Below are 3935 nucleotides of genomic sequence, written 5' to 3'. Positions count from 1 at the left end.
GATGTAGAGAAAAGAGAACCCTTCTACATTGTTGGTGGGAATGTACATTGGTACAGCCATTGTGGAAAACCATATCGAGATCCCTCAGAAAACTAAAAATAGATCTGCCTTACAATGCAACTATCCTATTACTGGTTATGTACCCAGAGGAAATGAAATCAGCATATCAAAAAGACACCTGAACTCCCATGTTCATTGCCACCCTATTTACAATAATGAAGAGATGGAACCATCCTAAATGCCCATCAGTGGATGAATGGATAAAAGTACTCTGTACACATACACAATACTATTCAGCTAGGAAAACAAATGATATTCTATCATTTGCAGCAACAGGGGTGGAGACGAAAACCATCATGTTAAGTGAATCAAATCAGGCACAGAAAGACAAATATCACATGGTTCCACTTACATGTGGTATCTAAAGAACAGAAATATGGCTTTCATAGAAGTAGAGAGTAGAACAATGGTTATTGGAAGCTGGGGGGGGGAGGAAAAGGGGTGGAGTAATGGGTACAAAACTATACTATGTACCCTAAGAGAATCATTGTGCAGTACATATGGGTATTGAAACACCACACTGTGCCCCATAAAAATACACATAAATAAAATTGAAAAAAAAAAAAAAAAACACAGTAAACTCAAATCTTGCTACTGTGAAAAGGTAGGATAAAATAAAACTTTAGTTGGATCCCTCCAAGAAATATAAATTGGCATTATGTATCACATAAGAACCTGTGGGAAACTAGAATCCTCCTGGGGAGCCCTAATGGGAATAGTTATTTGACAGAAAGTGTTCTGGAGATGGATCCCGGGTAACACTATATTCCAGATTCCAAAATACAAGGCTTGAACCTCATATTTTAAGGAAGAAAATCCTTTAGCAAAAAACAAAGCAAATTAACAAAAACATTCTCAATATTTAACAGGCAAATTTTTGAGATATCTAACAAAACTGTTCTGTGTGATATTCAGACAAGGAATACACATCACACATACATTAATCAATAAAACAAAAGGAAAGTAGTCATATGTTTGTCTGTTGAATATGTGTATATGAATTTATATATGTGTCTATAAATATGCATACATATTAATATTATCTAATAAAACTTATAGATTGCCAATAAAAAAAGGAGAGAGAATCAGGGATGTCTGGAATAAAGAATGATAAAAAAATAAGCATTTTTTAACACAATAAAATTATTTAGTTTTTAAAACTCACTTCTTCTAGTAAGTCATTTTTTGCAACTCCAAATGAAATTTGTCATTCTATTTTCTGATTTCCAATAGTGTTTATTATCCAATGTCTTGAATCTGTGTAAGTCAGATTTTTTTCATAATGTTTTGTATTTTTCATTATAATTGAGTCAGAAAACTTTTTCAATATGTGTAAGTTCCTGTACTGAAAATCTCAAATCTAATTTCGAGGCAATGCATATTTTTTCCTGTACATTAGTTCATGTATTAATCCTTTTTTTTTTTTTNCTGACATACCATAGTTACTCTCCAAATGTTTCCTATTCAAAGTAAAACATGTAAGGAAAACGGAGACTGAAAAAATAAACTATCTGTTTACATACTTCACAAAAGACTTTTTGACTAAATTAACTTTTTGACTTTTTTTTTCTTTTTTTGCATTAAAATTGTTTCACAAGCTTTGCCTTGATCAGCTTTCTTTTTAAACAAATCAAATTTACTTTGATTAGGAGTTTCTTATTTCACTCATTTCATATTTGTTTTTTAAAATTTTTATTTAATATATTGTAAGTTTTGTCTCAACTACTTTTCATGCTGTTTCTTTTTTTGCTGTAAAACCAGCTAAATATAATCAGTTAATGTTTGAGTCTAAAAATTACCTCTGATGATGAAGCCAAAAAAATTGCTGCTCTTTTCCTCATATTTAACAAAATTTAACAGTTTACATAATCAGTCTTAGATTTCAAAAAATATCTTTAAATAAATTCTTTTCTGCAGTTTACAAGGATATAGATATGAAGCTTTACCTACAGCTATATGAGGGAATATAGAACAAACTCACAAATTATTTCAAGAAAGCCAGCTGACTTTGGCAATGGTCTAATTCTATTCCACTTGTCTAAATAATTGGAATGTATATGAGACAGATAATTTTTTCACATTTTATTTACAGCGTGTATTGAGAGTTACTCCTTTTGAAACCCAGATAAGGCATTTGTGATCCCTTTGTTAGAACGCATATACATGACACCTACCTAGCTCTGAAAGGAAGCCCTGACATTTTTCTCTGAATTTCCTGACTTTTGCATTTATATTTGGCTTAGGGCCCTTGGTGGATGAAATCCCCAGTGATTTTATAATCACTAAGTTTCATTAAAACAGCTGAAGATAGGCCTGAGGAAAGTAAGGCCATAGTACTCTTTCCAAAGTATGGCGATTCATTTATTTGGCCTTTCCACAATTTTAGAGAAAAATTTTCACAGATATTTTTGTCTCACATATTTGAGGATCCACAAGAAAAAAACAAAATATCATGTTATACCCCATAAATTTCTACAACTAAAAATAAAATTAAAAAAATCAACACCACCCGTGTTTATAATTATAATTTGCATAATTTAATTAAACATACATATTATATGAAATATATTATATAAATTACTTTTAAACAGCCCTAAATTCCATGTGCTGATGGACATATTCTTCAATCTATTTCTAGAATTATGTAAAATATATGCATGTTTTGATATGAAATGGCTCCAAAGAAGTGGAAGCAATTACTAAACAGAATGTGTGCATTTTCATAACAGTATAGTACTTTTTAATACTAAAGGTAATTTATACAATTACAACACCAGGATATATATCAGAATTACCATATTTGTCAATATATTGGCTAAACATAAAAGTAAGTTTTAGAAATATTGAGTAGACTGATAATTGGAGAATGGAATGAAAAATATAAATGGTGATGAATGCAGGGTGAAATGGTGAGCTAAATGTGAAAAAGGAGGAGAGGTAACGGAGAACAAATCAATTACCAACATAGGTCAAATGTAACCAAATCAACAAACATAACTGCACAGGAACATGGTGGTGATAATCTGCAGTTATTTTAAAATGAAGCAATAGTGAAAATGGACTAACACACAGGAAATATAATCAGTCTTGTTAAAAAGAGTATTTTTTTGCTGTTTGTTTTTGTCTGACAAACAAAAGTCAAGAAGTTGGAATGGTTCCATTTATTAAGTGCCTACTAATTTCCAGGCACATCACAGCTATTATCCCTAACCATTGTATAATTTTATTTAATTAAATATTCTGATTCGCATGATTCACATTACAGGTGATTCAGAATAATTAAAGACATTTCACAAGTTTGTACTTTAGAAATCATACGACGCAGGAGGGTATCTAGCAAAAACTGAGCATCTGAGAAGTCTAAGAATAAGAACAATAACACATGAATTCTAAGTGTTTGTAAGACATATCTAAGGCTATGTAAGCTCTAAGGAAAGAGGTATGTCTTGCTTAATTGAAAAAATATATATATACGTATCATTATTTATTTACTCAGTATTTTTATTGTACATCAAATTAGAGTTTTGACGAGATCGTTCTTTGATCACTAGATGTCCATGATTTTGAGAGCTGGAATTTGTATACAGGCCACATTTGACCAAGGACAGCTGAAAATTGCCATGATAGCTGAGATCAATATAATCTCTATGTGCTCATGGAACAGGACCAAACCTTAAATCTTAGAAACATAAATCCATTTCATTGGTTCCTGAGTCTCCAGATAAGTAAAAAACATGAGCAGGATACAAATGTAGCCATAATTGGTCCAGATGGTGCCAGCAATTAATTTTCCTGATGAGTGCATGAGTAGGTAAATTTCCAAATTGCAAACTCCAAGTCTACACATATGGAATAAAAATTAAACAAACAAACAA

Source organism: Galeopterus variegatus, unplaced genomic scaffold (assembly GCF_000696425.1).
Source record: "Galeopterus variegatus unplaced genomic scaffold, G_variegatus-3.0.2 Scaffold14110, whole genome shotgun sequence".
NCBI lineage: Eukaryota > Metazoa > Chordata > Mammalia > Dermoptera > Cynocephalidae > Galeopterus > Galeopterus variegatus.
The sequence above is the reverse complement of the archived record's forward strand: the minus strand, read 5'-3'. Positions refer to the sequence as shown.